The sequence below is a fragment of the Lactuca saligna genome, chromosome 9 (genome assembly GCF_052625555.1).
Source record: "Lactuca saligna cultivar CGN05327 chromosome 9, ASM5262555v1, whole genome shotgun sequence".
In the NCBI taxonomy this organism is placed as follows: domain Eukaryota; kingdom Viridiplantae; phylum Streptophyta; class Magnoliopsida; order Asterales; family Asteraceae; genus Lactuca; species Lactuca saligna.
The window spans coordinates 95,998,110-96,011,566 of record NC_136425.1 but is presented as its reverse complement, the minus strand read 5'-3'; positions in this window follow the sequence as shown (position 1 = coordinate 96,011,566).

Below are 13,457 nucleotides of genomic sequence, written 5' to 3'. Positions count from 1 at the left end.
TGCTATCTCTTGTCCATCGTTTACTATATTTCTTTTGCATGTTTTGACTTCCAAAATAATTTTGTTTGATATAACATATTATTCAAACCTCCACAATCGGTCATATGTCAGAAGTAGGTATGAATCAAGATAGTCATGATTGGTTGCAGAGGTCTACGGTGTTTGACAAGGCTACAACAATCATGAGTGCTCATAAGTTCTGAGCATTGGACTCAACCAACGCTCACTGGAATCACTTCATGGAATTCTATCTCGAGTGATCGTGAGATGGTAATATCATATAAGTCTACAAACCTAGAGATATGATTTGTTACTTAGAAGTTGGTTATGCATTGATTGTACCAAAACGCATTGGTAACTCGATGTTATAAAACGTGCTTTTGTGTATAATTCAATGAGTGGTAGAACAAACATATGAGTATAATTTTATCTGTTCCTTCTTGGATTAGAAGCTAATATCTGGGCCCCTCGATGATTTTGTTTTGACCTAAGTACTGGGCCCGGTCAGAACTAAGTTGATGTGTTCAATTAAGTTCTTCGTCAAACAAATCGGAAATCGGGAAACAAATTGTTGGACAATAAGTAAGACATTGTTCTATGTATTTGTCCAGCTAATATCTAGAACAGAGAATTATATGATCACTTATCTTAAGTAGCGTACCATCATCTTCTAAGTTCCGAGAAACCTTGAAAAGAGCTACGATTGCTGATCGGTTCCTGAAGTCATAATTGCAGTAATAGTTATTAGACTTATCCAAGTGGGAGACTATTGGATAAGGTGTCTAAGTCCACAACTATTTCTAGTATGTACTTGACCCGACCCAGCATGGTCCATTTGGGTTGCATGGCACCATGCAATTGGATGGAATAAATGAGAGAAATAACACTTGGAGATTATTAATATATTATAAGTTCTAATATATTAATAATATTATTTGATTAGTTTGATCAAGAATTAATTTATAATTAATTTAGTGATCAAAAGATAACTAATTAAATATATGGGTTGACTATGTAAATCATCCATATCTTGTATAGTGGGCTAAGAGGCTCCATGGATTATCAAGTTGGGTTCCACCCATAGGATGCTCCATGGAAGATCCATGGGAGTTACAAACCCATGGGTCATGGAAATGAAGAGTCATGACACATTAGGGTTTACATGGTGTAACCCTAGATGTGTCAACACTATATAAGAATCCCATTCTCCACCAAAATCGGCTACGCATATGAAACAAGAGGGCTAGGCCGATTTCAAGAAGTGTGTATTCTCTCAAAAGTATTTCCAATAGAATTTGGTGTTGTGTGAAGCATTTGAGGCATCACACTTGGGGTGCTAGGCTCACAAGGTTACAAGGAACATAAGCGACAACAAGGTAAGTTATTATATCTTTCATTTAAGTTAAAAATTGTTCCCCATGTACGCTAGATAGGAATATAACCTTGGAATTCAACTTTGCATGATAATTAGACAAACATAGATCCAAGGTTATTAGTGTTGCATGTACACTTAGGAAGTGTTAGAATGCTCAAAACCCATCAATAAGATCCTCAATGTTAGAACACACTAAAGAAGAGATAATCAATTTCCTAAAAGAAAGAATGAAAACCTTCACATGGAAACATGATGACATGACAGGTATAGATACAAATATTATAAGTCACGAAATTAACAATAATCCTTCTTTTAGATCCATACAAAAATAAGAAGTAAGTTTTTGCTTGAGAGGAATCATATCATTCTAGAAGAATTGGAAAGACATCTACAAGACAAGGATGATCAAGGGGGTCAAGTTACCAAAGTGGCTAACTAACGTGGTCATCATACATAAGAAGAATGGAAATGGAGAGTTTGTGTGGACTATACAGATCTTAACAAGGCTTTCCGTAAGGATCCTTTGCCCTTACCACACACATATTTCATCATAGATGCTATGATTGTCCATGAGTTATTAACATTCATGAATGCATAAGAAGGGTTCCAATAAATTCAAATTGAACTATTTGACCAAGAGGATACTACATTCATAACCCAACAGGTATATATTGCTACACTGCTATGCCCTTTGGTCTTAAAAATTCAGGTGAAAAAAACCAAAGGCTAGCTTATCAGATGTTTAGGAACAAAGTGGGGGACACCATTGAAGTCTACATTGATGACATGGTGGCAAGTCAAAGAAAGCTGAAGATCACCTCAAAGAACTTGAAGAAGCTTTCCACATATTGGATGAATAAAACATGAAGTTGACTCCTTCTAAAATACATTTTGGAATGAGATCAAGAAAGATCCTTAGATACATGGTAACTAAAAGAGGAATATAAGCAAGTTTTGAACAAATAAAAGCCCTCATGGATTTGAGATCCCCATCCTCAACCAAGGATATTCAAAGGCTAACAATAAGAGTAGCAAGCCTAAACAAATTTTTCTCAAGATCCTCAAAGAGGTGTAAACCTTTGTATGACATCTTGAAGAAGAACAAAAGTTTTGAATGGACTAAAGAGCACAGATGGTTTTTAGTAACTTAAAAATTATTTAAGTCCATCACCCTGGTTGATGAAACTATTAGATGGAGAACCTCTCCTACTCTACCCTTTAGTATCCACTAATATTGTAATTACAGTTTTAGGCTAAGATCTTAACGGGGACCACATCGGATCTACTATGTAAGTAAAAGCCTCTTGGATAATGAAACCGAGTACTCCCACCTTGAAAGCCTATTACATGCATTAATGATTTCTTCAAATAAATTAAGACACTATTTTGAAACACATATTATACATATAAGAACTAATTACCCCACTAAGAATGTTATGAGAAAATCAGAGATGTCATCGTAGTTGCAAAACCGGTCCATAAAGCTAAGCACATATAACATCAAATACGAACCAAGATCAGAGATAAAATCACAAGAACTAGCAAACTTTATGGATAATTTTAGCGACGATCTACAAGTCGAAACAAAATTGGAAAGAAAGGAATACCAAAATAAGAAGAAAGCATAGGAAGATGGATGATATGCATAGACGGGGACATCCAACCCCAAGAAGTTAGTTGCGAATATCAGGAAGCCAACAACGATGCTGAATTCGTAGCACTAATCATGGAATTATACTTGCCAAAGATCTTCAAGTCATACATCTTTAGGTATTTGTTGATTCTTCACTATTAACTAGTCATTTTAATTGATCCTTTGTAGAACAAGGCAAAAGACTAGAAGTATATCTCCAAATCCTCAAAAAATTAGCCTCCAAATTCAAAGCTTTTAGCCTAAGCTATGTCCCTATAGAAGAAAATGCCATGGAAAACGCATTCTCCAACCTAGGATATCTCTAGAAATGTGAATCCCTATAACCCATATATTGATGCCAGCGATTGAAGAACCATTTAAGTAACCAGACAATAATAATGACTTAGATCAAACAATTAACATGGCAATGATCAAAGATCCTGATCATCAATTACTTCGTCAAGATCCTAATCCTCAAGGTCCCGATATCTATGATCCTCCATAAATCTCATGATCATTGATTCAGCCGAATGTAGAGTATCTCCAGAATGACATAGCTGGTCCATAAATGACATGCTTAGAAAGTCATGAAATTGTCGATGTACTAAAGGACCTACACGAAGGAGATTTTATTAATCATGTTGGGGGCATAAACTTATGCGCCAAAGTGTTAAGTACATGGTACTACTAGCTAAAAATGAAGAAATATGCCTTCATATATACACAGAGATGTGATGGTTATCAATGGCATAACAACATCCTTCATCAATTTGCAGAACCTTTACATCCTATGATATCCCATTTGCATTCATAAAATGTCGAATCGATATAGTTGGCAATTACCAAAACCTCCTGGTTGAAAGGTCTTCATGCTAGTAATGACATCCTATTTCTCAAAATGGATAGAGGCTGAAGTTTGTTTCAAAATGAGAAAAGGAAGTATCAAACGTAATATCCTGAGCAGGTTGGGGATCCCTTCTGAGATGATATGTGACAATGGATCCCAATTAATAAGCTAAAGGAATAGATACTTTTTCATAAGTTAGCGAAGTAAAATGATAATATCCACTCCTATTCATCCTCAATGTAATGGTCAAGTTGAATCTAGCAAAAAAATCATAGTCAACAACTTGAAGAAAATATTAGATGAAAGGAAATGAAGATGGGCAAAGGAACTCCCTTTCGCCCTTGGTGTTTGGAACATAAGCCGTGATCCAAATTCAAGTGGTAAACACAACAACAAGATACCTATCACAAGATAAGTAGAACATCGCTAGAATCCTAGCGCATGATCTTGACATTATCAATTAACTCATGGAACTTGCCAGGATCCATATTGATGCTCATCAAAAAACGATTGCTAAAGAATAGAATAAGAGCATTAAATTATGAGGATTCCAAATAGGTGAATTGGTCCTTAGGAATACGTTCCAATATACCAAGTATCCCAATGTTGGTAAATTCGCACCTAAATGGGATGGACCATATCTCATCGATTCTGAAGAAAGAAATGGGCCATATTGGTTGGCTACCCTTGAAGGAAATGTCTTGACATGATCCTAGAATGTTATACATCTAAGACCATACTTCATGTAAGTTGTATTAATCATTTTCCAAAAAGCTCAAGGTATAAACTCTATACTTGTTACTTTTCTCTAATTATTTCACTTAAATTTTCAAAGAAAATGACTGATTTATGCATAAAGGGTCATTATCCAAGCTAACGCCCACTGCAAGCTAATGTTTACAAGGTGTAGGAAATCAAAGATCCTAATAACCATGAATAGAGACCGATCATATCTCATATGATTATGGGTTTCTAATCCCCTCTGAGTTTTAAAGAGTTAATTAAGACAAGCTAAGGTTCTACGCTTCGTTTGGACGCATGATATCTAGTTACAGGATCTGAATAAGGTTATCATTTTACGCTTTATTGACTAGGCAACCTTCTTATTTTTTAAACACATGTTAAGATCTTAAATTTTTAATCTAAGTTTTAAAACATTATCAAGTTACCCTAATTTGTGATCCTCCCTAGTAAATTTCTAAGGTTTATAACATTGCCATGTTATCATACCAGTTAGGATTTTCTCCAGTTACTATCTAAAGAGGGATTTTCCCAAGTTAATACGGGATTTTCCCGAGTTATTATGGGATTTTACCCATTTATTATTGTTGGGCTTAGAAGATTGCGTCTTTTGGGCTCCTTTGTTTATAATGTTTTGTACTACGGTTTGGGCCTGTCCAACCGTGTGTCTTTTATGCTTTGTATATAAGCTTATGCTTGCATGCATATTAGGTTAAGGTTTTAGAGATCTGAGAATACGATATTTTCCAGACGACTAAAGGTTTCTTTAATCATTCGACACGTTTGATTCATTCTTGTTCTATAATTTTACTGTGTTTATATCGTCATTGTTTTCATAACTTGTTCAAGATCTAATCGATCTTCATGGATTAAAAGAAACTTTAATCTCTTCAATTGGTATCAGAGCGGGAGGCTGTGTAATTGATACACATCTTTTCTGTGAAAAAGATTTTCATTAGGGTTTTTCCACAATCATCAATATTTATTGAGCCGTCATCTCTTTATTGACGTATCTTGATATTTATTATTTTGCCCTAATCTGCTTTATTACAAGTCTGATCTTTGAACAGGTTTTTACGATCATAATGGACGCGACACAATCAAATGTTATTAATATTTCAAACAGCATTGGTTCGACGACAAGGATTCCGATCTTATACACCAACGATTATGAAGTATGGGCACATCATTTCGAAGACTACGTTATTGGGTCGGAGGAAAATGGGTATTTGATTTGGGAAGCCATCACAAACGGACCGTTCTCTCATTCTGCAACGTCCAGAATCATTAAAACTCAAAAAGAATACAATGATCTGCTCAAGGACGTGAAAGACATTGCACAAGATGAGAAGGACAAGTTCCAATGCAATATCAAAGCACTAAGATTGATCCGGTTCGCCCTTCAGTCCGATACATTCAGATTGGTTAGCTCATGCACGACGGCGAAGGATGTTTGGGACAGACTTCGTGAACTGTACTCTTCAGACGAAGATCTCGAACATTCTATTCAAACTCTGCTTCTATCTGAGTTTGGTGAATTTAGACAAGGGGCTGAAGAATCTGTGACCCAGACGTTCGATCGCTTCAATCATCTTCTCAGCAAGATGATCAAACATGATATCGAAAGGAAGCTCATCGAACAGAAGGTTACATTCCTGAATGGTCTAAGGTCTGAGTGGAGAGCAGTAGTTTCCACGGTTAAAGCCCATGAGCAATTTAAATCATACTCTTTGGCGAAACTAGTAGGAATTCTGAAGTCTCAAGAGAAAAACGTGGTGCAAGAGAAGAATGTCGTTTCCGGTCTCGGTTCGTTGGCTCTCTTGTCAAAAAGTAAAGCCGTTATGGAGGATGAAGACCTCAGCCTGGAAGAATATGATCTCACATCAGAAGATTATGCCTTGATGGTTTCCAATCCCAAAAGGTTCATAAAGAAGAAATTTCCCAGCAACAAAAACCGAAACTGGCAGGGAAGTTACAGCTCTGAAAAGGTGGTTAATGAACCGAAAGTTGAGGAGCACAAGAAGGAACCGAAGGTTGACGGCGACTCTGGAGTGAGCTGTTTCTACTGTGGTGGGAAAAATCATTATGCTAAGGACTGTGTCCTCAAGAAAATGGCTGAGAAAGATGATGGGAACGATGAGGAAGCTGTGTTGCAGAAAAGGCTAGATGAGTTAAGAAAGAAGAAGTTTGCTGCTAACCCGCCTAGTAATGCTCTTATTGTGCAGGGTTCTGTTCCAGGTGATGAGTTCGGTAGCACGGAAGTTTGGTCTACTGACTCAGAAGACGAGGAAGTGAGGCAGCCTACTCATGGAAAGGCGTTCGTGTCCAAGGAAGAAGGCAGTGGTGGTAAATGCCTTATGGTTTCTGGCGTATCTCAATTGAGGGGATACAACACCGATGGAGGCAATGATGGACAGAATGCAAAGGAGGACATGTGCTTCACAGCCAAACCACTCAGCCAACAGTTCAATGAGCTGGATGAACTGATAAAGAAGGTACAATATGTTTTTATTTTATGTAAAGTACCATCATCCTCTTATGAGAAAGAACTAAAAAGTGTCAATTCAAGAATATCTCATCTAGATAGTAGCTTAACTCAAACTCGGGTCACAAATTCTAACCTAACTCATCAATTGAGCAGGGCAGCGTCAAAGAGTGAGGAGCGGAGAATGTGGATAGAGTTGAAGGAATCAGAATTAGTCAGAGTTAAAGATGAAAACATTTATTTGCAAAGAGACAATTTGAAATTGTTAAAACAACGAAATGTTTTTTGTTTAATTGCTAAACGTCTGTATTCTAATATTACTCAGCTTCACTTGGATTGTGAAATAGGCCAAAGGATTCACCGCATGATCTTGCCCTTCCTAGAATTTAAGGAAGATGAAATCGATGCCGAAGCCTATAATTGTGAAAATGTGATATCGTCTGATGACATAAATCCCACCTATATGTATGGACTGGACAAAATTGAGTCCTTCATTAAATCTAAAGACCACAAGCTCATGCTTAAAAAATCTTTTGGATGAAAATGACAGACTTAAACTAAGAACCGAAACCATGCAAAAATTTGACTCTTTAAACGCCAATGTAAGCTCAGAAAACAAAATTGATGTTGAAAATGCATCTGAGCTTAACGAGGACGACAATATGAGTGAAATTTCTGTAGAGGACACGGTTGACTGCTCAGAATTTATTAAAACCGAGCCAGAAAATCACAAGAATCTGATTTCTGAAAATTCTGTAGAGTTCGCTCGGTTGTCCCATCAAAAGTCCCCGAAATTAGTTGAGAAAGCTGTTGTGTATCAAAAGGTCAGGACTACTCCAAATCAAGTATACAAGGTAACAGGAGTAACCGAACATCAAACAGCTGAACTTGCAGCCATTGTAAACGAAGACAATGCTGATGGTTGTGATGAATACTTCTGGGAATCTCCTATTGATAATGCAGACGAAACCATTGGTTTATCTGAAAGAACTTCCTGGAAGAGCAAAGGAAGATACATACCCGAACCATTGAATAAGCCAAATAACTTCAGTGAGTCGAGCACTAGTGGTACAAAAGATACTCCTCAGAAGAATGTTCACTCACCAAAAGCAGACATTCCTACGGCTCCTTCAGCTCAAAGTAATTCTACCGCAGTTCAAATGGAACCGGTCAAGGAGTCAGCAAAAACGAAAGCAAATGTTCATCAAACACCATCTCAGATGCGGAACAGGAAGATAGAAAGGAACAATAGATACCGGAAGAACCTTTCTGAAAGGAAACAATTCTGGCGTTCCCAGAATGCATACTTCACTCATCAAGACAAGAATCTAAAGTATGAAAACATTCCTGCAGAAAAGCTTGAAAGTCCCAAAAACCGAAAGCCGAGGTTCGGTTCACAAGAAGATATCAACCAAAAGTCAAGGTTCAGTTCACAAAAAGATAACAACCGAAAGCAGAAGTTCGGTTCTGAAAAGGATATCAACCAGAACCAAAGGTTCGGTTCCAAAGGTGGCTCCAACCGAACGCAAAGGTTCGGTTCTGAAGACAAAAGAGTACAAAACTCTAAGGTCGGTCCCTCCAATGATCAAAAACAAAAGGGTCACCTAGAGTCTCCTTCTAAGTCTAATTCTTCTCATTCTTCTAATTCTTCTTCACCCTCTGTTTCATATCGATCTCGTTCTAAATCTCATTCATCAACTGAGCAAAAGTGGAAGCAGAAGGTCAATAAATCCACACCAGAGACCGAATCTAACACTACTAATCTTAACAAAATAAAAGTGTACACCATTAAAAGGAAAGATAAAACAACTCTCGTAAAAAGAACTTATCTTGTTGATATCTCTCTCATTGCTCCTGTTTCCATGCAAAGCTCACGTGGACCCAAGAAACTTTGGGTTCCTAAATCTGTCTAAATTCTGCAGGTTATAAGTGACGAGCAGTTCGACGAAGAATGGTACATTGATAGTGGCTGCTCACGTCACATGACAGGGAGGAAAGATGAGCTTAGGGAGTACAGATCGCTTGCAAATGGTGGCAACGTCAAGTTCGGAAACAATTCTTTCGGCACCATAAAGGGATACGGGATGATAACCAATGGGGACTTCTCTATAAGGAAGGTGGCTTATGTGGAAGGACTCCAACACAACCTCATTAGGGTATCTCAACTGGTTGGAGGTACAGGTCTCAAAGTCTCATTCGATGATGAAGGTTCAGAAATTATAGAGAAAAAGTCAAATAAAATAATTCTCAAGTCAGAGCGAAAGGGTGAAATGTTTCCCTTAAACATGAAACCCATCAAAGGAAACCCAGCTGTATGCTTATTGTCAAAAGCGCAATCCGACGAAAGCTGGTTGTGGCACCGAAGATTATCTCATCTTAACTTCAAAGATATCAATCGTCTTGTTACAGGAGGTCATGTAAGGGGCCTTCCATTACTCAAGTTCGACAGGGATCATCTATGTGCTGCATGCGAAACGGGAAAGCAGAGTCGTCAAAGTCATCCATCTATTATCAACACAAAAGTTGTTGAACCACTCGAATTAATTCATATTGATTTGTGTGGTCCTTCATCTATCGAAAGCATCGGTGGTAGCAAGTACATTCTTGTTATCGTTGATGATTTTTCTCGATTTACATGGGTGTTCTTTCTAAAGCTCAAATCTGAAGCGACTCAAAAGCGGAAAATGTTTATTACGCAAATTGAAGTACAGCTCAAGAAGGTTGTTCGCAACATCAGAAGCGACAATGGTCTCGAATTCAAGAACAGGGAGTTTGAAGAGTTTCTTGCAGAGAAGGGAATTAGTCATAATTTCTCAGCTCCCTACACACCACAACAGAACGGAATAGTCGAAAGACGAAACCGATCCTTGTGTGAAGCTGCCTGAACTATGCTAAGTTTCGCTTCTTTACCTCTTTATTTTTGGGCTGAAGCTATTTCTGCTGCTTGTTTTACACAGAACATGTCATATCTCAACAAAAGGTTCACACTCACCCCATATGAGATATTGAACAACAGGAAGCCAAATGTGAAATTTTTCCATGTGTTCGGCTCAAGGTGCTTCATCTTCAACTCTAAAGAACACCGCAACAAGTTTGATGTCAAAGCCGACGAAGGAATATTTCTGGGTTACTCTCTCACATCCAAGGCGTACAGGGTCCTAAACAAGCGTTCAAGAAAAATTGAAGAGACGTATTATGTGACCTTTGACGACAACTATGTCAAGAAGCTGCAGGCTAAAGAAAATATCACTGGGGAAATCTTTCCTCCAAATGGCTTGGTTACAGTCTCGGTTGCTAATCTATTCGAGACATTTCTGGGGCTCTTTGACGAACCAGAGAATGCTTCACTTTCTGAAGCTGGTGCAGCAGATAACAAAGTTGATCACATGGAGCAGATTGTTGAAGATGCTGCAAGGAGAATGTATGAAGAAGAATCAATCTGTAACGACTCTCCTTCCAACGAAGCTCAAATCGAGGGGTAGCCAAGTGCTCAAGTCGAGGGGGAGCCATGTACTCAAGTCAAGGGGGAGCCAAACGCTCAAGTCCAGGGGGAGCCAAATTCCACAACTTCAACCGAAGAGGTCTCAACACCAGCAAGCTCAGGCCCACTAGAATCACACGAACCTCATATCTTCCAAAGTACACCAACTGAGGTAGAACATGATGTTGTGACACTCGGTTATGATAGCCAATCTGAGCTAGACGAAATAATCAATGCTGAATTAGACCCAACCGTTGATCCAAATTACCCTCCTCTTATCAAATGGACCAGAGATCATCCTGTCTCTCAAGTAGTTGGGGATGTATCTGAAAAGGTTTGACCCGATCCCAACTGAAGGCAAAACAAACTTCCTTATTTTCAAAGGTAGAATTTTGCATGTTCAATTCATTCGTATCAAAAGTTGAACCAAAGACAGTTAACACTGCTCTCGATCACTCTGATTGGGTTCAAGCAATGCAAGACGAGTTGAACGAATTTGAAAGGAACAAAGTCTGGCGCCTAATTCCAACTCCTCCAGATGCTTCAGTTGTTGGTCTCAAATGGGTTTTTAGGAACAAAATGGACAAGGAAGGTAATGTTATACGGAACAAGGCTCGTCTGGTGGTAAAGGGATATTGTCAGGAGGAAGGGATAGACTACGAAGAGACTTTCGCTCCAGTAGCTCGACTAGAATCTGTTAGAATATTTCTGGCTTATGCTGCGCACAAGAACTTTGAAGTTTTCCAAATGGACGTCAAGTGTGCATTTCTCAATGGAGAACTTGAAGAGACGGTGTACGTAGAGCAACCTCCTGGATTCGTGAACGAAAAGCATCCAAATCATTGCTATATTCTGGATAAAGCTGTGTACGGCCTTAAACAAGCTCCGAGAGCCTGGTATGAAACGCTTACAAAATTTTTAAAGATGTCTAAATTCAAACAAGGTTCGGTTGACCCAACCTTCTTTCGCAAAAAGGAAGGTAACCACCTTATGATAGTTCAAATTTATGTCGATGATATCATCTTTGGCTCCACGAATCCAAGCTTAACGGCTGAATTCAGAAAGCTGATGGAGACTAAGTTTGAAATGAGCTCAATGGGTCCAATTAACTTTTTCCTTGGTTTAAACATAAGACAGGGACCCGAAGGCATCTTTATTAATCAGGAAGCTTACACGAAGACTCTCCTAGCAAAGTTCAGTATGATGGGAGACTCAAAAGTCAAAGTCCCAATGGCATTCGGCACTAAGCTTACCCCATCTCTAGACAAACCAGCTGTTGATATCACGCTCTATCGTCAAATGATTGGATCATTAATGTATCTTACTGCTAGCAGACCTGATATCATGTTTTCTGTGTGTTATTGTGCTCGATTTCAGGCAAACCCTCGTGAACCTCACATGCTTGCAGTGAAGAACATCCTACGATATCTCAAGCGAACCACCTCCTTAGGTCTATGGTATCCATCCAACTCGGGCTTCTTCGTTCAAGCCTATTCTGATGCTGACCTTGGAGGATGTGGACTCGACCGAAAAAGCACGACTGGTGGATGTCAATTTCTTGACGGGAAGTTAGTCAGCTGGCAATCCAAGAAACAGACATGCGTGTCGCTATCCACAGCCGAAGCAGAATACATTGCAGTTGCATCATGCACATCACAAGTGATTTGGATCCAAAGTCAACTTCGAGACTATGGACTCAATATGAAGAAGATCCCACTATATTGTGACTCTGAAAGTGCAATTAGGATCTGTCATAACCCAGTGCAACACTCCAAAACCAAACACATAGCACTAAGGTATCACTTCATCAAAGATCATGTGGAAGATGGAAATGTCGAAGTTCACTTCGTAAGAACCACTGATCAGCTGGCTGACATCTTTACAAAAGCTCTTCCTGAAGCATCATTCAATCAGATATTGCAAGGCTTAGGCATGATGGTTGCAGAATCGGTCCCAAATCCTCATGTCTCTATTTAAAATAAAAAAAAAAAAAATCAAGGAACCGAATCAACCAGATCGCTCGGTTGCTCTCTGCTCTGGTAAAATCAAGGAACCAAATCAACCAGACCGCTCGGTTACTCTCTGCTCTGGTAAAATCAAGCAACCGAATCAACCAGACCGCTCGGTTACTCTCTGCTCTGGTAAAATCAAGGAACCGAATCAACCAGACCGCTCGGTTGCTCTCTGCTCTGGTAAAATCAAGGAACCAAATCAACCAGACCGCTCGGTTGCTCTCTGCTCTGGTAAAATCAAGGAACCGAATCAACCAGACCGCTCGGTTACTCTCTGCTCTGGTAAAATCAAGGAACCGAATCAACCAGACCGCTCGGTTACTCTCTGCTCTAGTAACATAACTGAACCGAATCAACCAGACTGCTCGGTTACTCTCTGCTCTAGTAACATAACGGAACCGAAACAACCAGACCGCTCGGTCTCTCTCTGTCTCTACAATATCGGCGATCATTCAAACAAACCGCTCGGTTCTTCCTAATCTCTGCTTCTTTTCTTTGTCTAAATTTTATCTTTTTTTTTTTTTTATTTCTTTTTCAGAAAATTCAAATTTAACAAAAATATTTTATCCTTCTGTTTTTATTTCTTTTTCAGAAAATTAAAAATTAACAAAAATATTTTGTCTTTCAGTATTTATTTATCTCTAAGTAAATTTCAAAATTTCAAAAATATTCTATATTTCTAGTATATGTACTTCTTGCTCAAGTGAATATAAGCATCTCCTTATGAAACGTTCATCCAGGTATGTTTTTCTTTTATCAGACTAGTTAGACGTCCCTAGAAGCATGCTGTTGTATGTTGTCTCAAGCCTCTATGACGTCGAGCATGCCTTAATGATTCGATCAATACCTATCGTTTCTTCCCAATCAGGCTATTCTCTCATAT